We start from the raw sequence: 25,273 nt of genomic DNA on the forward strand, positions 1-25,273 counted from the left end.
AGTGGGAACACTGTGTGTTTTTTATACATTGTTTCTATTAGTAATCTCAGAAACTTGAAATCATAATCAGTTATTCCTGAGGATACAATGGAAATTTTCCTAGATTTCTTCCAACAATAAAACCTGGGAATGGAGCAAAAAACTAGTTAGTAATCGATGAGATAAAACTAAGGCACAAGAAAATAGAAAATATACTCTTACAAGATTTAAAAGTAGATCAGAGCACACAACAAATGATGAAATATTATATGTACAAATGTTCATTTAATACCCAGAGAACCGAAATATTTTCATGACCCTAGTTCATGGTTCTCCAACATCAGAGTGACTGGTATAATTTTCCATTGAGTGAGATATTGTATCATTTACAGTGTTTTTTACATTTTCATCCTCACTATCACAGATGGAATCACACAGCAACTGGACGCTAAAGTTTCAGTCTCATTTCCAGACATTTGTGCTTACTTTCCTATGTTTGCCTGAAATTTATTGCCAGAGGAAAGATGCTTCAAACTATGACTGCCCATATCTGATGTTTTTGAAAGTATGAGTACTAAACACAGCAAATTTTTGCTTACTGTAAGCCAAGAGCATTTGTTTGTTTTACAACAATTTACAAGCTACATATTATTTTAGAGATGATGAAACTGAGGCTTAGAGAGGTGAAGTACATTGTCTTGGGTCACACAGCTATTAAGACACAGAGGATTCAAGCCCAAGCTGCTTTAAATTCCATATCTTGCACTCATAAACACTATCTTAAATTGAGGATAAACTAAGTTCTTATGTGAATACTCATTAGCAGCCTTTATTTTTCAACTATGATTTCTACCTTTTGGCTTAACAGAACTTCTGTCAGGAAAAAATCTAGTAGGGTTTGCCCAGTTATGATGATCCTCAGAGCTCTAGCAACTTACCTTTATATTACTACTCAGCTTGGATTTTTTTTTTTTATAAAGCATATACAATCTGCAATAATAAATACATCTGCAATAGATGCTAAATATCATTAAATTATTATCTAATTTAGACAGTAAACATGGTCTATTTTTGCTTCTTTCCAACAGAATACATTTGACAACTTTTTTTTATTTTTTAAACAGCAGGTTCTTATTAGTCATCAATTTTATACACATCAGTGTATACATGGCAATCCCAATCGCCAATTCAGCACACCACCACCCCCACCCCCCCTGCGGCTTTCCCCCCTTGGTGTCCATACATTTGTTCTCTACATATGTGTCTCAATTTCTGCCCTGCAAAGCGGATCATCTGTACCATTTTTCTAGGTTCCACATATATGCGTTAATATATGATATTTGTTTTTCTCTTTCTGACTTACTTCACTCTGTATGACAGTCTCTAGATCCATCCACGTCTCAACAAATAACTCAATTTCGTTTCTTTTTATGGCTGAGTAATATTCCATTGTATATATGTACCACCTATTCTTTATCCATTCATCTGTCGATGGGCATTTAGGTTGCTTCCATGACCTGGCTATTGTAAATAGTGCTGCAATGAACATTGGGGTGCATGTGTCTTTTTTTTTTTTTTTTTAATTTTTTATTTATTTATTTTTGGCTGTGTTGGGTCTTCGTTTCCGTGCGAGGGCCTTCTCTTGCTGCGGCAAGCGGGGGCCACTCATCATCGCGGTGCGCAGGCCTCTCACTGTCGTGGCTTCTCTTGTTGCGGAGCACAGGCTCCAGATGCGCAGGCTCAGTAGTTGTGGCTCACGGGCCTAGTTGCTCCGCGGCATGTGGGATCTTCCCAGACCAGAGCTCGAACCCGTGCCCCCTGCATTGGCAGGCAGATTCTCAACCACTGCGCCACCAGGGAAGCCCCCATGTGTCTTTTTGAATCGTGGTTTTCTCTGGGTATATGCCCAATAGTGGGATTGTTGGATCATATGGTAATTCTATTTTAATTTTTTAAGGAACCTCCATACTGTTCTCCATAGTGCTGTAGCAGTGTACATTCCCACCAACAGTGCAAAAGGGTTCCCTTTTCTCCACACCCTCTCCAGCATTTGTTGTTTGTAGATTTTCTGATGATGCCCATTCTAACTGGTGTGAGGTGATACCTCATTGTAGTTTTGATTTGCATTTCTCTAATAATTAGTGATGTTGAGCAGCTTTTCATGTGCTTCTTGGCCTTCTGTATGTCTTCTTTGGAGAAATGTCTATATAGGTCTTCTGCCCATTTTTGGATAGGGTTGTTTGTTTTATTAATATCGACCTGCATGAGCTGTTTATATATTTTGGAGATTAATCCTTCGTCCATTGATTCGTTTGCAAATATTTTCTCCCATTCTGAGGGTTGTCTTTTCGTCTTGTTTATGGTTTCCTTTGCTGTGGGAAAGCGTTGAAGTTTCATTAGGTCCCATTTGTTTATTTTTGTTTTTATTTCCATTGCTCTAGGAGGTGGATCAAAAAAGATCTTGCTGTGATTTATGTCAAGGAGTGTTCTTCCTATCTTTTCCTCTAAGAGTTTGATAGTATCTGGCCTTACATTGAGGTCTCTAATCCATTTTGAGTTTATTTTTGTGTATGGTGTTAGGGAGTGTTCTAATTTCATTCTTTTACATGTAGCTGTCCAGTTTTCCCAGCACCACTTATTGAAGAGACTGTCTTTTCTACATTATATATCCTTGCCTCCTTTGTCATAGATTAGTTGACCATAGGTGCATGGGTTTACCTCTGGGCTTTCTATCTTGTTCCATTGATCTATATTTCTGTTTTTGTGCCAGTACCATATTGTCTTGATTACTGTAGCTTTGTAGTATAGTCTGAAGTCAGGGAGTCTGATTCCTCCAGCTCCGTTATTTTCCCTCAAGACTGCTTTGGCTATTCAGGGTCTTTTGTGTCTCCATACAAATTTTAAGATTTTCTGTTCTAGTTCTGTAAAAAATGCCACTGGTAATTTGATAGGGATTGCATTGAATCTGTAGATTGCTTTGGGTAGTATAGTCATTTTCACAATATTGATTTTTCGAATCCAAGAACATGGTATATATCTCCATCTGTTGGTATCATCTTTAATTTCTTTGGTCAGTGTCTTATAGTTTTCTGCATACAGGTCTTTTGTCTCCTTAGGTAGGTTTATTCCTAGGTATTTTATTCTTTTTATTGCAATGGTAAATGGGAGTGTTTCCTTAATTTCTCTTTCAGATTTTTCATCATTAGTGTATAGGAATGCAAGAGATTTCTGTGCATTAATTTTGTATCCTGTTACTTTACCAAATTCATTGATTAGCTCTAGTAGTTTTCTGGTGGCATCTTTAGGACTCTCTATGTATAGTATCATGTCATCTGCAAACAATGACAGTTTTACTTCTTCTTTTCCAATTTGGATTCCTTTTATTTCTTTTTCTTCTCTGATTGCCGAGGCTAGGACTTCTAAAACTATGTTGAATAATAGTGGTGAGAGTGGACATCCTTGTCTTGTTCCTGATCTTAGAGGAAATGCTTTCAGTTTTTCACCATTGAGAATGATGTTTGCTGTGTGTTTGTTGTATATGGCCTTTATTATGTTGAGGTAGGTTCCCTCTATGCCCACTTTCTGGAGAGTTTTTATCATAAATAGGTATTGAATTTTGTCAAAAGCTTTTTCTGCATCTATTGAGATGATCATATGGTGTTTATTCTTCAATTTGTTAATATGGTGTATCACATTGATTGAGTTGCATATGTTGAAGAATCCTTGCATCCCTGGGATAAATCCCACTTGATCGTGGTGTATGATCCTTTTAATATGTTGTTGGATTCTGTTTGCTAGAATTTTGTTGATGATTTTTGCATCTATATTCATCAGTGATATTGGTCTGTAATTTTCTTTTTTTGTAGTATCTTTGTCTGGTTTTGGTATCAGGGTGATGGTGGCCTCATGGAATGAGTTTGGGAGTGTTCCTTCCTCCGCAATTTTCTGGAAGAGTTTGAGAAGGATGGGTGTTAGCTCTTCTCTAAATGTTTGATAGAATTCACCTGTGAAGCCGTCTGGTCCTGGACTTTTGTTTTTTGGAAGATTTTTAATCACAGTTTCAATTTCATTACTTGTGATTGGTCTGTTCATATTTTCTATTTCTTCCTGGTTCAGTCTTGGAAGGTTATACCTTTCTAAGAATTTGTCCATTTCTTCCAGGTTGTCCATTTTATTGGCATAGAGTTGCTTGTAGTAGTCTCTTAGGATGCTTTGTATTTCTGCGGTGTCTGTTGTAACTTCTCCTTTTTCCTTTCTAATTTTATTGATTTGAGTCCTCTCCCTCTTTTTCTTGATGAATCTGGCTAATGGTTTATCAATTTTGTTTATCTTCTCAAAGAACCAGCTTTCAGTTTTATTGATCTTTGCTATTGTTTTCTTTGTTTCTATTTCAGTTATTTCTGCTCTGATCTTTATGATTTCTTTCCTTCTGCTAACTTTGGGTTTTGTTTGTTCTTATTTCTCTAGTTCCTTTAGGTGTAGGGTTAGATTTTATATTTGAGATTTTTCTTGTTTCTTGAGGTAGGCTTGTATAGCTATACACTTCCCTCTTAAAAGTGCTTTTGCTGTATCCCATAGATTTTGGATCATCGTGTTTTCATTGTCATTTTTCTCTAGGTATTTTTTGATTTCCTCTTTGATTTCTTCAGTGATCTCTTGGTTATTTAGTAACGTAGTGTTTGCCTCCATGTGTTTGTGTTTTTTACGTTTTTTCCCCTGTAATTCATTTCTAATCTCATAGTGTTGTGGTCAGAAAAGATGCTCGATATGAGTTCAATTTTTTAAAATTTACTGAGGCTTGATTTGTGACCCAAGATGTGATCTATCCTGGAGATAGTTCCATGAGCACTTGAGAAGAAAGTGTAATCTGCTGTTTTTGGATAGAATGTCCTATAAATAACAATTACATCTATCTAGTGTATTGTGTCTTTTAAAGCTTTTGTTTCCTTATTTATTTTCATTTTGGATGATCTGTCCATTGGTGTAAGTGAGGTGTTAAAGTCCTCCACTATTATTGTGTTACTGTCGATTTCCTCTTTTACATCTGTTAGCAGTTGCCTTATGTATTGAGGTGCCCCTATGTTGGGCACATATATATTTATAATTGTTATATCTTCTTCTTGGATTGATCCCTTGATCATTATGTAGTGTCCTTCTTTGTCTCTTGTAACATTCTTTATTTGAAAGTCTATTTTATCTGATATGAGTATTGCTACTCCAGCTTTCTTTTGATTTCCATTTGCATGGAATATCTTTTTCCATCTGCTCACTTTCAGTCTGTATGTATCCCTAGGTCTGAAGTGGGTCTCTTGTAGACAACATGCATATGGGTCTTGTTTTTGTATCCATTCATCACACCTGTGTCTTTTGGTTGGAGTATTTAATCCATTCATGTTTAAGGTATTTATCGATATGTATGTTCCTATGACCATTTTCTTAATTGTTTTGGGTTTGGTTTTGTAGGTCCTTTTCTTCTCTTGTGTTTCCCACTTAGAGAAGTTCCTGTAGCATTTGTTGTAGAGCTGGTTTGGTGGTGCTGAATTCTCTTAGCTTTTGCTTGTCTGTAAAACTTTTGATTTCTCCATCGAATCTGAATGAGATCCTTGCCAGGTAGAGTAATGTTGGCTATAAGTTCTTCCCTTTCATCACTTTAAGTATATCATGCCACTCCCTTCTGGCTTGTAGAGTTTCTACTGAGAAATCAGCTGTTAACCTTATGGGAGTTCCCTTGTATGTTATTTGTCATTTTTCCCTTGCTGCTTTCAATAATTTTTGTTTGTCTTTAATTTTTGCCAATTTGATTACTATGTGTCTCAGCATGTTTCTCCTTGGGTTTATCCTGTATGGGACTCACTGCACTTCCTCGACTTGGGTGGCTATGTCCTTTCCCATGTTAGGGAAGTTTTCAACTCTAATCTCTTCAAATATTTTCTCTGGTCCTTTCTCTCTCTCTTCTCCTTCTGGGACCCCTATAATGCGAATGTTATTGCATTTAATGTTGTCCCAGAGGTCTCTTAGGCTGTCTTCATTTCTTTTCATTCTTTTTTCTTTATTCTGTTCCACAGCAGTGAATTCCAACATTCTGTCTTCCAGGTCACTTATCTGTTCTTCTGCCTCAGTTATTCTGCTGTTCATTCCTTCTAGTGTAGTTTTCATTTCAGTTATTGTATTGTTCATCTCTGTTTGTTTGTTCTTTAATTCTTCTAGGTCTTTGTTAAACATTTCTTTCATCTTCTCGATCTTTGCCTCCATTGTTTTTCTGAGGTCCTGGATCATCTTCACTATCATTATTCTGAATTCTTTCTCTGGAAGGTTGCCTATCTCCACTTCATTTAGTTGTTTTTCTGGGGCTTTATCTTGTCCCTTCATCTGGTACATAGCCCTCTGCCTTTCCATCTTGTCTATCTTTCTGTGAATGTGGTTTTTGTTCCACAGGCTGCAGAATTGTAGTTCTTCTTGCTTCTGCTGTCTGCACTCTGATGGATCTCAGCTTGGATTTTAAATTCCACAAGCTTGGGCCATTCTTTCTATGTGAGGGTCTCTTAGAATTTATCTCTTACTGAGTTGTATGTTTCATGATTTAACTAGTAATTGGCTTAACTGCGCTGTTATTTTAATTTTATGTCTTTTTCTGTGCCCATCCTTTTATTGTGAATGTGTCCTTGACTTAATATTCTGTAAGACAAAATACTCTAGCTACCCTGTTTAAAAATAGCTTTATTGAGGTATAATTTACATACCATACAATTCTCCCATTTGAATCATACAATTCACTGGTTTTTAGTATATTCACAGAGTCATGAATCCATCACCACAATCAGTTTTAGAACATTTACATTACCCCAAATTAACCTGTACTCCTTAACTGTCTTTCCCTAACTGCCCCACATCCTCCATTCCAAGGCAACTATGAATCTACTTTCTGTTTCTATAGATGTGTCTATTCTGGATATTTCATATAAATGGAATCACACAATATATGATTATTTTTGTGTCTGGTTTCTTTCATTTACCACAAAACTTCTTCCCAGGTTCATTTATGTTGTAGCATATATCAGTACTTCATTTCTTTTACTGTAGAGAAATATTCCACTGCATGTACATACCACATTTTATTTATCCATTCATTAGTTGATGGATGGGCATTTGAGTTGTGTCCACTTTTTGGCTCTTTGGAATACTGCTACTGTGAACATTTGTGTATGTTTTTGTGTGTCCACATGACTTCATTTCTCTTGGTGCATACCTAGGAGTGGAATTGCTAGATCATATCATAGCTGTACATTTAACTGAGAAACTACTAGAATGTTTTCCAAAGCAGCTGTACCATTTTACTTTTCCACAACCAATGTATAAGGGTCCTGATTTCTCCACATCCTTGTCAATACTTGTTATTATCTGCCTTTGTGATCATAGCCATCTTAATGGGTGTCAAGCAGTATCTCATTGTGGTTTTGATTTTCATCTTTTTTTAAACATAACTTCCTAAAAGTAGTAAAAGTACTTATTAAAAGAAGTTCAAAATGTCTACAAAGGGTATATGGCAACTAACCATTAGAAACTGAAGGAAAAAATTGCACGATGGAAAATGCAACCATGTTTTCAAAACCTACCTTTTAAAATTTAGAATGAAAAACATGTAGTAGAAAATTTATATTTAAAGTATACTCAAACTTAAAGGAAAAAATCTTACAGGATAATCTGTGTGATAATGATGATGATTCTCTGAATGAACAATATGCTAAGCATTCACTAGTCTGTATAAGACCCTTTGCCAGAAAGAATACAAGAGACACTGCCAAGTGAATTGTGATAAGTAATTCCAAGCAAACTTTAGCCTATTTCTAAAGACCTTGGTCAATGTTTTGAACACCCATAATACTCTCGCAAATCAGCAGTATTACGATGTTCATTATTCCTATTATGTCTTCCTAATGCATGTAGGACAGTGTATGTATAATGTACTTGTGGTAAATGTAAGATAGATTAATTGCAAAACTGAGAGCTGGATATAGCAGATGATCCCTTTGCCAGGGAGCATTTGAAGTGAAAGATAAGAAAGAATCATGAAGGAATGGGTTTTGAGTAATAGGAAGGTATCCACCATGCAGCATTTGACCCAACCATAGTGTTTTCATTTCTTCTCCCAAAACCCTACAGGCTTATAATGAGTGCCTATATATCCTGATTTGCTTGTGCAGCCCTGGGTTATGCTTATTATCCTGGTGTCATCATTAATATCTTTCCTTTCCACTCTCAAAAGTCATCTGGAAAAATATTAAATTACATTTTCATCCTATTTATAAAAGACCTCCTATTGCAGTGAGAAATATGTGAAGAAGATACAGTGCCTGAGGAAAGGAAAATGTCAGGAATTAGGCAGGTCTTCAAATGAGGACTCTGTTTTAGATGGATAGACTAAAGAACTAAGGAGAAAAAAACCTAAGCTGATGCCTTATTCTGAATGGTGTCAGATTTCCCTTGAATGGGCTTTCTTTGTGTGCCTATGACTCCATCCCAGGTATGCTCGGAAACAGAGGTATATCCACCTGAGAGATCGTGTGGAGGTGGTACATCGGAGCACAAGCATCCTGATGGGACCACTGGATTCTGTATTTTGAAACCTATTTCCAAGCTCTATTTGACAGAAGTGAAGCAATTGTTAAAATCTATCTCTATCAAGATCTTTCTCAAAACTATAGTGGACCTGGATATACAGGTAGTTCCTTGGATTGGGCTCTAAAGAATTGGGGTGGCTGAAGCAGCAACTGACCTTGTTCTTTCCTCCTCAGGCTACTTTAGGAGGTAATTAATTAGGAGGGGGCGCTGGTGGGCAGGACATGGATTTTTTCTTCTCCCACATCAGTGGGAATTAGAACTAATCCAAGATCCTCAGGCCTGGTTTGTTATCATGGTTAGTGGCAGGTTCTTGGTTGTAATTTTCAACAACTTCCAAGATTTACTCTAAAAAATTATAGTTGTGGGCCATGAATCAAGTAGAGAATTTACTTTTTTAGAGCTTTGCTGTCTGCTGCTTAGATAATTAGCGAGATCCTATTATATGTCACACATTTAGTCACCTGGTATATAAGCTGGAAATAATTGTTGCACATATTTTAACTTCACTTTGAATTACTTTCATGAATTGTATTTGCTAATTTGCTAGATGATTAGAGAGTATGTGTCTAGCAAAGAAGTTATTCCTAAAGGAAAACAAGCACATTAAGAATCCCATCTCTCACTTTCAGAATTTTCACATATGTAAAATTAAACAGATTCCCCTTATATATTTGACTTTGGATTTAGTAAAAATATCACCTTTTAGGAGTAATAAGAATAAAGTAGGGGGGAAAATGACTAGTCTCTCAGTCAATGATTTTAAAACCATGAGCCATGTGTCCTGCATGAATGGACGGTTGCTATTGCTACTCTCTCTGGAATGACATAGGCACACTCTTCAATGAGATTTTTCACTAAAGGACCAAGATTTTTAAATATATACTAAGTTTTTAGCTGTTATTAAAAAAAAAAAAAACTTCAGAGATTTAATGGTGGAAAAACTCTTCTGCCTATATATTAGGGAGTTGTTATCTGAATTTGAGACTTTGAAAATGGACTTCTATCACCCTGGTCGTGTGTCCTGGAAAATGGCAAATACTATGCTTTTATGGAAAATTGTATGTGCATTCTAAATTTTAAATTGCCTTATGACCCATTTGTGGTTAACAATAAAACAATGAGAATAAATGGAGCATCTTACTTTCTCAGAGTTAATATTCTGCACTGGTTGTTATTGTTGTCTCTGTAAAAGTGTGTATGCTTCAATATCTCATTCAGTTTTGGATGCCTGAGGATTGGAGAAGCTCACCATAATAGAGAGAAAGCAAGAAGAAGGAGCATGTTCATACTGGTTCATACTGTATTATTCTGATTTCATCTGTCACTTGCAAATGAATATCATCTAAATGGGTCTAAAGCTTCTGCCAATGTAGGGTTAAAAAAGGCACAGAACACAAATTCAACAGCATAGATGGCAAATAGAGCATAAAACTTAATTCTGAGATAAACAGAAAAGTGAAATATAAAGAGTCACATTTTCCATGTCTTCTGATCAAATAATGGAAAGAGAAGGGGTCATCAAATAAGATCTTGGAAACAGAAGATGCTGAGTGTGAACTATTTTGAAATCCTATCCAAACCCCAATATACATGTACAGAGAACAAGTATCTGTGTGTTCTATTAAATGGTTGTGTGGTTTCAGGATTTGCTCCAGTTGCTGCAGTCAACAGTTCTGAGTTCTATCCTCATCCTGTGCCAAAAGGACATCTTTGTGGAGACTTGCAATGTGCCCTCAGCACGAGTCTCTGTCTTTAGTCCCCAAATCACTTTCAATGCCACGTATATCCTTAGGGCAGCACCCCTTCTGAAAGCACTTTTCTCCAGCGCCTTTGTTATGTTATTACCATCAGTATCTTAGTTATGGTGGATTCTGGTTCTTTGGGAGACTCTAGTTTGACTCATGGAAAAATGCTGGGATATGGGTAGCGAAGAAAGCCACATTCTGAAACCCTAAATGGTCACGTGGTCTCAAATTATAGTCAAACCTGGGTTTTCAGTGCTTTTAGTTTCTTCTAAGTTTAAAAGATGGAAGATATCAGGATAAAAGTTGACTATTATGATTGGAAATATTTTCTAATATGATTAATTTTGCTGTTGATTATTACTAAGTTCCTTAATTTGGTGTATATTTTAAAAAATATACTCACGTTTTATATAAACTTGTATGAGTCTAAAAACAATAACAACAAAATACCTGGATCTATTGTAATCTGCCTGATAACTTATTACCTTAAATGAGAAGGTAGACTATCCTTCCACCAGTACCTACTTCATAAATATTTAAGTCCCTTGCTTGAAGATGAGCACTGCACTTAAATGCTATGAAGGATAAAACTATGAGTCCATTTGAATTTAATATTTAGAGGTGATCTAATAGAGAAATAACTTATGTCTTGGGCACAAATACAAACCAAACATGGCTTAATTCTTAATAATGAAAAAATGGGAGAATATTCATTGCGTTGGTTCTGTTTTGTTCAGCCTATCTAAAAGTCATAACTATACTTATTTTAGTTCTTGAGCTATAGGTCAATATTGATGGGAAATGTCTAGTAGCAAAATGAGTTCATTTTATATATCATGCTTTTGTGAGAGCAAATCAAGCTTCTGTAATAATCATCAAATAATTCCAACTCTCTGTTGTTAAGAAGAAAGGGACAAAATAGCCTTAACTTAGTATTTCCTCTTTCATTATTTTTACTTAAGCCTACATGTGAGCATTTCCTTCTCCCAAACCTTTACATCAGCAGTTTCCCAACTTGCCTTGCCATATTGATTTTATACTTTCGTCATTAGTCATATCTGTCAGATTTTTTTCCCAATGAATGGACAAGGTTGCAGATTGATTTCCATCTCCAAAGTGTTAAATTTCCTTCCTTTCCCAGGGTTCAGTTCACAGTGGCGTTCACTGAAAAGTGCTATGTCAAAATTCTGGGCAAATTGATTGACCTTTTTGAATCTAAATCTTCTCATCTGTTAAGAAAAAAAAGAAAAAACCAAGAAGATCAAAACAGACTATATCTACACTCCCCATAGCTATAAGTAAGTATGTATAACATGTGACTAATGTAAATGAATATAACAAATTTCTCAGTAGGATTTACAATCCCACAAGTTTTTACTACTTGTGGAAGGTAGTCAATAATATAATTTAGTCAGTAGATGGCACTGTTTATTATAGTATTAGGATTAAGAAAGCGGTCACTGAATGTCAATTACCTCCCCTGATTAGGGTCCAGGTAGGAGAGGAGGAGGTTCTGTTCTTAGAGAAGAGAAGACATAGATTCTTTAAAGGTTAGAGTGACCTTGAGAAGGAATCTAGTCTGTCTTCCTGGCTCATTAGACCTTTACAAGGAAAATTCTATTTCAGATATTTTTCAAAGTGGTGGATATTTTTAACATACTTCATTTATCCCTTTCAAATTTGAAACACTCAAGAAATCTTCTATCCAAATTGCATCTTTTTTTTTTTTTTCTTCATGTCTTTTTATTTGGTCCTGAGTAAAATTAGGAACAATTCTTCTCATTCTTTTCTGTAAGATCCCTCCAGGCGTATAGGGAACACTATTATTTTACGCATGTACTTTTTCTTTCTTGGGGTCTTCAGTCTGAAAAACACATCAGATTTGGGGGAAACGACTATCCACAGTCTAATGTATGAATTCTAATATTACAGTACTATCTTGAATTATAACATACCATTATATAACATGTAAAATCTAGTATCTATAGAAGCATTTAGTTATAAAATAATCAAAATATGTAAGTGTTTATAGGACACAACATTATATACATTGCATTTCCATTAGCTGTAACCAAATCAAATCTTTTGGAGAAATTTATAGATCAAAAAAACAGATTATAATTCATAACTATCAGGTACAGAATGTTGCTTTCAACTACCATCTCTTAATCTTTCCCTCATTTTGCTATTTCTTCATGAATTTAAAAGTTTCTAAGTTAGAATAAATTAGTAATTAAAGTACCATATAAGTGAACACTATTAAATAAATATTCAGAATAGTTTTATTATAAGTTCAGAGGATTAACCATCTTGGACAATAAAATATTACTTTTTTTTCTTTAAAAATATCAAGGAAATATCAGTGTACTTAACTTTTTATAATTCTTTTTCTCTCTACTGTATTTTAAGTCTCTTAAAGTCAGGGAATATGTTTCACTTATCCATGAATCCAAAGAACCTTGAAAGTACTAGCTTAATAAACATATACAGTGGTACATAATAAATATTGGTTGAATGAATACTTTCACCCAAGTTAATTCAATTGCTCAGGAGAATAATCAACTACACTGAAAGTATAGTTTCAGTAACTATTATGTCAACATTTGATTTCCCTGTGATAAGTCTACTTATCATTGTGTATTAAGACTTTTTAGTAGCTATCTTTGTGTTGTTAATAAAAAGGAAACACAAGGATAAAGAAAGGCACTTAAAAGTTAATCCTGTATAGAAATGTCATTAGATTAAATAATTATCTTTTATCATCTTCTGGTTATTATGAATATATTCATTATATTATTCTGTACAAAATGCTTTTTTCAGACAAAATATTGTTTTACACATTTTCTTTGTGTTCTCTTACAATTATATGCTTACTTATTATTTTAAATTATTTGGAAAACATTGAGGGTTTAATTTTTTCATTTGTTTCATTTTCTTTGGGGAATTTCATATTACTTGTACATTTTACTGTTTTGAAAGTGTTTCTTAAATTTCACCAATAGTCATTAATTATAGGATCGTATATGCACTGTAATCTTTATTCTATACAATTCCTGAGATAATGTCACAAAGGACCCTCTGCAGGAAACCTAATATATCTGATTAATAAATGTACTTATTACTTAAAGAAATCACTTGGTATCCTGTGATATCATTTGGTATCCTATGAATATAGTTAAAATAAATAGACTTAGCCTCTTTGAGGAGATATACAAATGGCAACAAATATATGAAAATGTGTTCAATATCATTAGCATTAGCAAAATGCTAATGATACCATGAAGAAGTGGCACCACACACCTATTAGAACAGTTAAAGTAAAAATAGTAAAAATAGTGACAATACAAAATTCAGGCGAGGATGCAGAGGAACTGGATCTCACACACATTACTGGTGAGAATGTAAAATGGTACAGCCACTCTGGAAAACAGTTTAGTTTTCTTAGAAAGTAAACATACACTTATCATACAACCCAGCACTTGCAGTCCTGCACATTTATTCCAATAAAAAGAAATGAACTATTTATAATACAACAACTTGGATGAATCTCAAGGGCATTATTCTGAGTGAAAAACAATGTCTAAACATCACATACTGTATGATTTCATTGATATAACATTCTTGAGATGACAAAATTATAGAGATGGGGAACAAATTAGTGGTTGTCAGAGATTATGGATGGTGGTAGGAGAGTGCTATAAAAGGGTAGTGAGAGGAAAGAGATCTTTGTAATGATGACATAGCTCTGTATTTTGATTATGTTGGTCATTACCCAAATCTACACATGTGATAAAATGTCATAGAACTATACACACACATAATACTAATGTCAATTTTTCTGTTTTTGATATAATGCTACAGTTATGTAAGATGTAACTATTGGAGAAATTGAGTGAAGAAGACATGGCACTTCTTTCTATTGTCTTCCCAACTTCCCAACGAATGTATAATTCTCAAGGTAAACAACTTTAAAAAGTCATTTGCCATCTTGTTTTAAATTCCAGAACAGACAACATAGTATTTTTCCTTTCTTTCCTCAATACTATTTTTAATTATTTTATACTTTAAAATGATTCTCTTCTGGTGGGTTTGTTTCAATACTTGCTAGATTAAGCTATCTTGGCAGTCTCTTCTGCTTTTGAAATAGTGGTAAAGATTAAGGGTATGTGGGAGAAATTTTGCTATTTCTCTACTCAACAGCAAGGATGGCTAATACACAGAGTATGCTGAAGTTCATTGGGAAAGAAACATGCTCATGTAGGAGTGCTTATTTCTAAGATAAAAATTTTAAATGTTTTCTCTACTAGCTGAAAGAGTGATGACTGTCCTTTTTTGGAAATATAGACCATTGCTTTTGATGATTGTAAGCAGGACACTATAAAACTAGAACTTCCTTCCCATTCCATGTTATATAGTCAGGTGTGAACAGAGAAAGAAACCATTAGGAATAAATCTTCCATTTATTCCCCAATCAAATTATGTACAATACAGTGAAATTCTTTGCATTTCTATTTGGCTCACAGATGTGTCTGGAAGGAACCTGACTTGCAGTTCAGGATGTCTAGCCATAAATTATTCTCTTCCTGATAGTGTGATACAAAGGATATGGATTTTAACTACTGATTCTACTGCTAAGGACCCTTGAAAATCACTATTCTGTCTGAAGAACTTTTGAAGTAAAAATGTGAGATACTTATCTGTCACTCACAGATACATAGCTTAGGTCACAAGTTTGGAAAATGCTATCAATTGTATGCCATTAGATCTGCAATAATTTGTGATTATTCCTTACTATCATCCCTTAACTGGTTGAAGTTATTCCTGCAGTCACTCACAAAAACTAAAATAACATCATTTTCGGCCAAAATTATAATAAAATACTCACTTTATTAAATATATTTGTCCATGAATATTTGGCCTAAAACTATTTTTATATTTCTCTATAAACATATGTAAAATAACTTTATGAGCTAAAATATACTTTTAAAAAACTGTCTTACAAGCCTTTTGCAAAACCTGTTGATGCCTCTTTCTATATGTTGAAGCAATTCTCTATACTTTCACTCTTTTCTTCTTCACTTATTACTGAAGTCCAGAAGTGAGTGTATATTTCAACAAATACTTCTTCCAGCTTCAGGTCTATTATATACTTTACATGATCCAAGGGTATGGTATTGTACTTGTACCTGTCTAGGTCTCGGTCTTTATTTCCATCATGTTCTACATTTCCTAGTGAGCTCCCTGAGGACAAAGCTCAGGAGCACTGTCTATAGCCCTGAGTATGAAGTGACCTGCATGGTGGGTATTCAAGATGAATGTGGTAGTTATAATTCTGCACTTAGAAATTTAATTTATTTCAACTGAATACTTCTAAAGGAATTTAATTTATTTTAATTAAATTCCTTTAGAAGTATTAGTTCAATACATGAGAGGAGAAGCTGTGTAACGTGTAACAATACTCTACTAGAGACCAAAATGACCTAAGAAGCATGGCCAGGAGACCAGAGTGGCTCAGCCTTCCTCACCTTGGCTCAGCCTTTCTTGCTGTAACTGCAATACAGCGTACACTGCAACAATCTGTGCTCCATCTCCACTCACCCTTGTAGACTAGAAAATAACTGGACTTAATCCTATGCCTGTATAAAATAGGAAATGTGTTTCTCAACTCTTTAGCCCATGTCTCCTTTCAATAGGTTGAAAAATCTCATCCGTTTCTTTGAAGTTAATTGAAATACCCAAATAAATTAAGATGACACACCCACACAAACTCTAAAGTCATTAAACTGCTAAATATGATGTTTCAAAGTTGTCCACGACCACTAGTCTTGATTCTCATATACACACATTGATGTAAAAGGCTCTAAGCTCACATCTCCGTAAACCAACCCTCACTAGTATCAATGACTGAGAATAGGTGTTGAGTTGGAGTGTTGGTTTGAAGTGCTGTTGCTTTGGTGTTTTTCAGAATATCTTAAAATGTGAATAGTGAATACACATGTGAATACTGTTATATGACAAATGCCCCAGGGCTCCAAAAAAGAGGCAGAGTGTGAAGTATAATAAAACCTGGATGGTTTTTCAGTTCAGTCAATCAAAAAGGGGTCCGACTAGTTCTGCAGGTCATCAGTTTTCTCATTGCCCTCTTCTAGGCTATACCATGAAGCTCACAGGGTTTGCCAACATTCATTGACCAAAGAATTCAATAAAATACTCCTTATTATATTTGTTATATTGTAATTATTATAATATATAATTATTATAATAATACTTTCTCTATTATAATTATACTTTATAATATACTTTCTCTATTATAATTATTATAATATATAATTATTTTAATAATTCTAAAATTTATATGGAACCACAAAAGACCCTGAAGAGCCAAAGCACTTTTGAGAAAAAAGAATAAAGCTAGAGGTATAACACTCCATGACTTCATACTGTACTGCAAAACTACAGTAATCAAAACAGTATGGTACAGGTACAAAAACAGACACATAGATCAATGGTACATAATAGAGAGCACAGAAATAAAATCACTAACCTATGGTCAATTAATCTATGACAAAGGAGGCAAGGAAATATAAAGGAGAAAAGACAGTCTCTTCAATAAGTGGTGCTGGGAAAACTGGACAGCTACACGTAAAAAATGAAATTAGAACATTTTCTTACACCATATACAAAAATAAACTCAAAATAGATTAAAGGCCTAAATGTAAGGCCTAAATGTAAGAACTTAAAATAGATTAAAGGCCTAAATGTAAAGGCCTAAATGTAAGAAACCATAAATCTCCTAGAAGAAAACATAGGCAGAACACTCTTTGACATAAATCGTAGAAATATTTTTTTGAATCTGTCCGCTAAAGCAAAAGAAACAAAAGCAAAAATAAACAAATGGAACCTAATTAAACATGAAAGCTTTTGCACAGCAAAGGAAACCATCAACAAAATGAAAAGACAACCTACTGAATGGGAGAAAATATTTGCAATTCATATGACTCGTAAGGGGTTAATATCCAACATCTATAAATAGCTCATACAACCCAACATCAAAAACAAACAAACAACCCTATTAAAAAATGGGCAGAAGAACTGAATAGGCATTTTTCCAAAGAGGAAATGCAGTGGTCAACAGGTACATGAAAAGATGCTCAACAACGTTAATCATCAGGTAAATGCAAATCAAAACCACAATGAGATATCACCTCACACTGATTAGAATTGCTATAATCAAAAAGAACACGAATAACAAATGTTGGCAAGGATGTGGAGAAAAGGGGATCCTTGTACACTGGTGGTGGAAATATAAATTGGTACAAACACTATGGAAAACAATATGGAGGTTCCTCAAAAAATTAAAAATAGAATTGCCGTACAAATCCAGCAATTCCACTTCTGGGTATTTATCCAAAGACAATGAAAACACTGTTTGAAAAGAGGTATACATCCCCATGTTCATTGTAGCCTTATTTACAATAGCCAAGATATGGAAACTACCTGTGTCCATTGATGGATAAATGGATAAAAAAATTGTGGAACATATATACAATGGAATCTTATTCAGCCATAAAAAAGAATGAAATCATTCCTTTTGCAACAACATGCGTGAACTTTGAGAACATTATGTTAAGTGAAATAAGTCAGAAAGAGAAAGACAAATACTATATGATTTCTCTTGTATGTGGAATCTAAAAAAAAAACAAAAACAACAAAAGAAGCTCATAGATACAGAGAATAGATCATTGGTTGCAAGAAGCAGGGAGTGAGGGATGGGAGAAATAAGTGAACTGGGGCTTTTTTTGTTTGTTTTTTGTTTTTGGTTTTCAGCTTTGTGTTTTTTTAGTTTAAATAAATTAAATAAAAATTTAAAAGAAAAAAAATTTATATAATTTTCTGAGTTTTAGTACAACATGTTCCTCTTAAGAATGCAATGAGGTTGATGTTTCCAAAAGCTCTTAAATTCTGAAATATAGGAAGAATGCTTTTCAGCATTGAAACCCAAAGGCCACCTAGACACAATGTGGTGAGCAGACAAATGATAATCTCTTAAGACAAATCTAAAATATGCTTTGCCCAACCATATTAATCTGTTGGAAGAGTCACGTGATCTGGCTACTTGAAGCAAAACCTACACTGTGTTATGCTACTTTTCTTAGGTGGAAGTCATGCCACGTTGCAGGAAGGTGTGTTTAATGTTTCATTTCTAATTACACCCCTGAAAAAGTTATTCCATACATATCATGCAAGAATCTAACTGCAAAAGAAAAAGAATTCTGACTTAAGAAGGCTGGATAACATTTACCTGTTCAGGTATGCATTTCACCACACCCCATACCTTCTTATTTCCTCTTTCTTCTAATATAGAGCATGTGCTTTCATTTCCCATTTTTGACTTAAAATTTTATGACAATAATAATTCATTACATTTACTTAGAACGAGAAATTCATCTAATGACTCATGTGTAAAGGGATGCTTACAAAATAAAAATCAGTGAGCATGTTGTACCATCCAAGTGTTTCCAGAGTTACTTAGACTTGTCCTAACTAATGCTGTACACTTTGAAATAAAGCAGAATGCAGAACTTCTGTAGTTTGTGACCCCTTCCAAAATATGGCAGAATTTATAGTCATTGCATGTGAAAAAATATATAATTATCATTATCATTATAATTTTTTCTTGTAACTAAAATTCTGAATGAGCCCAAACATAGACTTGTGAGTTCATTTTTCTATAATAAAATAAAAAATAAGAATTTTTAAAGGATTAAGTTGTATACAATTTCTGATTGTGTAGCTTAGTGCTTAAAAGACTCTTGACTTTTAAAAGAAGGGTAAAAATGCTACTATCTACTATAGAAATTTTTCTTGACAACTTGGCTTTCGGGGCCTATCAATCTGAAGACAACTATTTATTTTGAATACTAACAAATCTGAATTTGGGATATATCTTACAATGAAGATATGTTAGCGCCCTATTGTAATTTAATTGGTAATTTTTTTCATGTCTTACAACTGATGGTGTCTTAACTTTGGTGAAATATTGCAGCTGTTAAGATGGATGAATTGATCTGACTTATTAATCCCTTTACATTTATGTTTCTAGTAAACTTCTTTCACTTTCTGTCCTGTATCATCCTCTGGCTTCAGCCCATTGTACCTTACCTCTGGGCCACAATTCTCTTGCCTATAAAATAAAGACGATGGAGCAAGTAGTTTCCAATGTCCCTATATTTTGAATGTGTTCTGATTTACTTCTTTACTGACTACCTAATATCTTTGTCTTTCCTGAAGAGGGCATCCACAAGGGCACAATGGATCCCTCCAGTTCCTTAACTGAACACAAAGAAAAGGTAGTAATACAAAATGTGATGGAGGTAGGTGGGAATAATTAAGGGGTAGCCTCTCACTTAAGTAAAATACAGCTTAGATCAGGAAACACAATATATTTGCTTACATTTAGGTCTGATAATCTTAAAGGATAATCCCTTTATGTGATCCAGAATTCTGGGAAGATCTATGGGAATTTGTGAGGAAGTCAAAAACTCTTCTTATTCTTTTTAGGTCAATGGAGAAAATATTAAAGAGCTAATGACCTTCTCTTGTTCCTTGGTTTCTTTGAGAAAGGACCTGAGGGTCACCACCAAGCAATGAAGGAGGTGAGGACTAGTGTAAGTGTCATTCTACACCACAGTCGGGTAATATGGAACTCGTCTTATAGACTGTTGCCGATTTGTGTTACTCAAGCCAGAAATTGGATTCCTCCCTCCTTGTTTGTAACTCCTCACATCAAATCAACTAGAAATCTTATTGATTCTAATTAACAAACATCTCCCAAAGCTTTCTACCTTTCCCCATCACCACCGTCACTACCCTGATTCACACTACATCATCTCTCATCTGGGTTATTACAACAACCTTCCAAAAGGTCTCCACGTATCTAATCTTGCTTCCTCTTGTTCATTACAATGAGGCTATTGTATCTGAAAGCTTTTTAAAGCATGAAACATATGTAAAGTACTTCCTGGAATAAAACCTCAAAGCCACCTAGATACAGTGTGGTGAGCAGAATTATGGACAAATCTCTAATGCCCTTTGGGTTTTATAAAGTTCAATGATTCTTTATTGCTTTTAGAAGAAAGTCCAGGTTTTTTTTTAACCTGGCTTCCAACATTTTTAATGTTACAACACATTAAAATCATAATATTTAAGTGGCTCACAGGGATACCCTGAAGTGGAGGGATTTGAAGAGTCTACATTGATACTGGACTTTTTAAAAAAATCATTACATTTTATCTAGGTCACATAATTACAATAAGAAAAATAAAATACAAAGTGTTAGGGAAGAAACTAAATAATTTTACTTGTATAAATCTTTCAAATAAAATATTTTAATTTTTTCTACTAAAATTTTAAAATCTGTAAACAGATTACAACTTTTATATTAAAATTTATGTCTCAAGTGGCTTCACCAAATTTCTAATCAAGACTTTTTAATGATGACCTCTCTGAAATCTTGACAGATCAATCTGTAAGAAACATTGGTCTCACAAAAAGTAGCTAATGACAGAGATGTGTTAATCACTCTTTTTATATTGATGAAAATGACTTTCTCATCATTAACCAGAATTTGGATAACTTGAGCTACTTACATGGTCCTTATTATACGCAATTCTTCTTAAATCTAACAGCTCTTTCTTTTCTTTCATTGATCAATATCACCTCAAAATTTCTGATGGTAATGCAAAATGATTTCTAATTCAATAAGACTTTTCATTTCAAAATTTCAAAATAATCATGAAATTTTTCCTCAAGTTGCTCTAACAGCCTGTACTAGTCAGGGTTCTCCAGAGAAACAGAACAGAACCAACAAGATATTATACATATATGGAGAAGGAGAGAGAGAGAGAGAGAGGGAGAGAGAGAGATTTTTTTAAGGAACTGGCTCATGTGACTCTGGAGGCTTGGTGAGTGCAAAATCTGATGGGGGAGGAAAGCAGCCTGGAAACTCAGGAAGGACTTGTGGTTCAAGTCCAAAGGCAGTTTGCTGTAAAATCAGAAAGGTAATTTGCTGATTACATTGCAAATGGAATTGGTGGAGGTCATGGGGTGGAGGTCACATTTTTGTTCGAGTCAAGCCTTCAACTGATTGAATGAGACCCACCTACATAATGAAGGGCAACCTGCTTTACTCAAAGTCCACATTTTTTAATGTAAATATCATACAAAAACACCCTCACAGAAACACCTAGAGTAATGTTTGACCAAATATCTGGGCACTGAGGCTCAGGCGAGTTGACACATAAAATTAACTACCACAACAGTCTTAATTAGTCTTAGAATTCAAATTATGATTCTGACTAAATATTGCTGATGAGCAACTTCCCTTCCAAAAGAAAATTTTTGCTCTGAATTTGTAAACTTTATGAGTACACATTAATAGAATATTTATATGGTCCTAGAACGTTTTAAGTTTATTTAAGTGCTTAAAAAGTTCAGTTAAGTAACCTTTTTTTGGGAGCCAATAACTTGCATTTTATTTTACTTTTGTTATTGCTCATGAGTATCAAATATAATCCAGGACTAAACAGTACAGTGAGGTAAAAAGTTGAGAAATTCTCAAATATGGAGCAAAATATCCTAAATTTAAATCCCGTGCACAAAATTCAGAATCACAGCAAGATTTATGGTTAGACCCTGCTTTACAATGTGATTGAGGTTCAGAAAAGTTAAGAGACAAATGTAGAGTCAGAAGGGCAAACCACAAGGATGAAGAATATGGGCTTTGCAGTCACACAGTTTGGGACCAAAACTATTTTTGGAGCTAAAGTTTCTTCTTCTGCATGATGCAGATAGTAATACCTGCCTCACAGGCCTGAAATAAAAAGTAAATAAGAAAAAAATACACAGTCCTCAGCACAGTGACTGATGCAAAGTAAGTGTTCAACAAATAGAAGCTGGTATAATTTTTGTTTATATATTTTTTTCATTTTGTTTATCATTCTTTATTATTACCCTAATTAAGGAGCTGGGATTTGATCCTGGGAATGCTTTTGCTAAAGCTCATTTTCAGTAAACTATTTCTCAAGCTGGTATTTCTGTAGAACTGATCAGGAACTAAATACTACCCGAGGAGAATAAAAAAGGAAGTGAATGAAAAAAATTAATACTAAGAAAATAAATACTGCAGTCCATATCAATCACCTCATAAAAGCCTCTTATCACCAAGATAAGAGTGGGTGGAGACACTTCACTAAATTACTATCAAAGCATTGTGGTAGCATTTGTCTTAAGTGTGCCAGAAAAGGAAAATCTTTTTCCCCCTGTACATTCATCTCATTCATCTCTACAGCTGTGGAAAAAATATTAGTAAATCTGTTCTTGGAGGGCTGAGGTGAGTGTTTAAGCCCCTTTTAGCACCAGCTACAGTTCAGAAACCCTCCATCAGCAACACCAAGTGACTCTTTTCTCTCTTCTGACCATTTCTCTTCTTGGCCTCTGTTTAGATTTTTCTTTATCACAAGTGCTGGGCTATTATGAGTGCAAGACCTATCATATTTTGCTCAAATCTTGTGGTGGTTATAGTGGTTCTTGCTCCTGTTGCTGAAATCCCAAATTAGACCTCTGGGCATGGCTCATTCTGACCACAGCTAGTTGTCATTTCATATTTCTATCTGTGAGAGGTAACTGTCTGCTGTCTTCAAAACCAACAATCAAATAAAATTCTTTCCCTTTCTTTTAGATGTTTCTGGTATATTCCTGGGAACTGTGGAGAAATGAAACATGAAAGACAGGACAAAGTCCCTTCTCTCAAAGGGCTTTATTCTAGAGCACACAGGATAACAATTGCATGAAGCCAAGGACAGACGTCTCCCTACATTCATCAGGTTGGTAGTAGTTCCTTACAAGGTGGAAGGTATTGTGGTAGAAGCTGTGAATAACAAAAAGCTGTGTTATAAATGTTTCCTGCTGTCTAAGCCTGAGAATCAAATAAGGTCACTCACTGCAGAAAATGGTACATACACTAAGCCTTGAATTATAGGTTCAACGTCAATCAGTGATGATTATTGGGGAAAAAAATCTCACATGGAGGGAAATACAGGGTAAGAAAGAACAATGCAGAACCAGGGAACTCTTAATAACAGTTTTATTATAATACGGTGGAAGAATTAAAATTATCAAAAATAAGTCTATAAACATGAGTTGATAAATTCTACAAAAGGTATTGAGTTTGTATTTGGGAGAATTTTTAAAGTGTTTTTTTAAAAAGAATTGGCATAATCAAAGAAATGTGCCACGTTTATAGAACGATTAATGTAGTATTAATGGCAACAAAATTTTGGAAGCATAGATTTGGAATGAGAAGTTGTTCCATCTATGAGCAATTGCCCAGTTTTTATTGCTTACAGTTTTGAACTAGTAAATTGAGAATTTAAAAGAGAACATGAGTGTGATAGACACTAAGATCCTCCAGGACCTAGTGACTTTTATAGGTGAAAACAAAGAGTGAAAGTCACCTCTGATAATTCATGAATGATCAAAATATAGCCAGTACCATAAAAAGTCGGAGGACTTGCACAGAAGTTGTGAGGAGTGGTATGTGGACAAGGGCAAGGAAAGGAAGAATTGAGGTTTAACAGCTGGTCCAGGTAGGAACAGAGGAGTAAATCTGAGGAGAAAAAGTCAGTAGAAGACAGAAATGTAAGGCTCATCTATGTGGAATTGATTATTAAAGCCATGAGCACAGATGGTATCACTGGGAAAAGAAGAGCATATGAGAACAAAAAGAACTTACATTTTTTGATCACTTTTTATATATTAGAACCTGGGTTTGGTATTTCATATATTGCATTTCATTTATCTAGTGTAAAAAATCTTAGAAAATGTCCAAAACAGGCATGGAAAAAAGAGGAAAAGGGCATTGAAGGAGAAAGAATAGTGGGAGGAGAAAGGAATAAAGGAAAACAAAATTAATACATTGTCATATTATCTAAAGCAAAAGGAAGGAAGAGAGGCAGAGGCTGCTCTGCGTTGTCAAATTCTGAGTTGGGGGCAAGGCGAGGGGAGCATTGAAGATGAAACCCAAGAATAGGTTGATTTTTAATGATCTTTGAGATTCATGGCATAAATTGTGGGAACGAAAACAAGATTTCCAGGCCTTAAGAATGAGTTTGTAAAATGTTCATGGTAGCACGTGAGAGACTAGTGTCTTTTCCTTATAGTCCCTTAGCACTACAGAAAACAATGCAATGTTCCCTGTACTTTATCCCTTGCATCTTCTTCCTTGTGGTCTTTGGTCTAATTTTTGTCTGTTCTTGTGTCTGTGAAAAAGATGGCTCTAGGTACACTGGACCTTTCATTAAAGAAATGATCATAGAACTCCGTTTATAAACCTGATACTAAAAATACACCAGTGAATTATTTTTCTTCCTAATGGTTTTGGGCATCTTCTCTGTGTCAGTACTGTTGCTTTTTGTGTACTATCTAATTTATTTTCAGAATGACCTTATAGCATCATTGTTATTATTTTCATTTGTCAGTGAGGCAAACAGAGGCACAGACAGGTATTTTTCTGATACAAAAAACTCTCCAAATAGAAATTGGAAGCAGTTTTGTATGTAATGGATTATGTGTCTTTTGCATTTGTGATTTAGATGGATCAGTAGTATGATCCATGATCTTAACTGCCATTTTATGCTTCGTTCTATTTGTTTCCAACAAACTTCAGTGAATACTTTTCACGTATGCCCCACGTGGAGAAGATATGATAGCTTTCTTTATACTGAGAGTGAGCATCTTCAAAAGTGAATAAAAATGGTAAAAAGTAAATGAAACAAATTTACAAAATTAGTAATTTAGGAAAACAAAATATAAATTATTTTAATTAAATATGAAAAAAAATTAAGTTCAAGACAATTCATAATTATTATATT

The 25,273-nt window shown here is 34.5% G+C and overlaps 1 long non-coding RNA gene across 5 annotated transcripts in view; it reads left to right on the forward strand.

Annotated features, from left to right (window-relative positions):
• LOC309635282 overlaps positions 1 to 25,273 on the forward strand; it is a 290,386-nt gene that overhangs the window by 125,057 nt on the left and 140,056 nt on the right. For 4 of the 5 annotated variants that reach the window (XR_014248715.1, XR_014248716.1, XR_014248717.1 and 1 more), the window contains exon 4: positions 19,905 to 23,227. This is a non-coding gene — a long non-coding RNA (uncharacterized lncRNA). The remainder of the gene's footprint in view (positions 1 to 19,904; positions 23,228 to 25,273) is intronic. The other variant, XR_014248718.1, reaches the window with a different exon arrangement.

This window comes from Balaenoptera borealis (assembly GCF_965194805.1).
Source record: "Balaenoptera borealis genome assembly, chromosome: 9".
In the NCBI taxonomy this organism is placed as follows: domain Eukaryota; kingdom Metazoa; phylum Chordata; class Mammalia; order Artiodactyla; family Balaenopteridae; genus Balaenoptera; species Balaenoptera borealis.